Source organism: Poecilia reticulata, unplaced genomic scaffold (assembly GCF_000633615.1).
Source record: "Poecilia reticulata strain Guanapo unplaced genomic scaffold, Guppy_female_1.0+MT scaffold_159, whole genome shotgun sequence".
Classification (NCBI taxonomy): Eukaryota; Metazoa; Chordata; class Actinopteri; order Cyprinodontiformes; family Poeciliidae; genus Poecilia; species Poecilia reticulata.
The window spans coordinates 610590-611333 of NW_007615017.1; the positions used below are offsets into that span (position 1 = coordinate 610590).

Genomic DNA, 744 nt, shown 5'->3' on the forward strand with positions numbered 1-744 from the left:
TGTGTCTCTGTGTTGCCCTGCGACAGACTGGCGACCYGTCCAGGTGACCTGTCCAGGTGACCCCGCCTCTCGCCCGGTACATTAGCTGGAGAGGCAGCAGCAACCCTCCCGACCCCACTGAGGGACAAGGGTGCAGGAAAATGGATGGAAGTTTCTAAGGATTGTCGTCTTTGACTTTCAGCATTCACTCCTCCTGACCAGCAGGGGGCAGCAGCAGGAAGTCACTTGCAGCGTTTGACTCTATAGCGATCCCTCACACCCAGCATGCATGCAGCCGCAGTGGAGAGGAAAAACTCGCCGCTAACAGGAAGAATCCTCCAGCAGGAAGTTTATAATCCTAACTTCCTGTCACATGACCCTGTTGGAACAAACCCCATTTCTGATTGTTTGAAGGTTTCCAAACTTTTCCAGGCTTAGCTTCTGGGCTAATGCTACAAAATATGTAAAGAAACAACTTTTACAATATTTCTTACTTTTATTCAATTTCATTGTTTAGCAGAACTCCTGACTTTTAACTTCAGTCGGTCATGTTGAGGGTTTTTGTGGCTTGTAGAGCAAAGAACCTTGATAAATTTGTAGGAGTTTGAAATTTGAGTTTTTCCTGCTGACTGAACAGAAACCAAACAGAAACAGAGAAACTGAGCAACTTTATTTCCTCCTGCTTTCAGACGAGCATCAGAGATGAAGGCTAGCTTCAGCTTAGCATTGCTGCGCTGCAGAGATGAAGGCTAGCTTCAGCTTAGC

The 744-nt window shown here is 46.8% G+C and overlaps 1 protein-coding gene across 1 annotated transcript in view; it reads right to left on the reverse strand.

Annotated features, from left to right (window-relative positions):
• Nucleotides 1-628: 628 nt before the first annotated feature.
• Nucleotides 629-744, reverse strand: part of cox7a1 (cytochrome c oxidase subunit 7A1) — a 5740-nt gene continuing 5624 nt past the window's right edge. Inside the window, exon 5 of the mRNA XM_008402012.1 lies at nt 629-744. The gene's annotated coding sequence lies outside the window, so the exon portion shown is untranslated.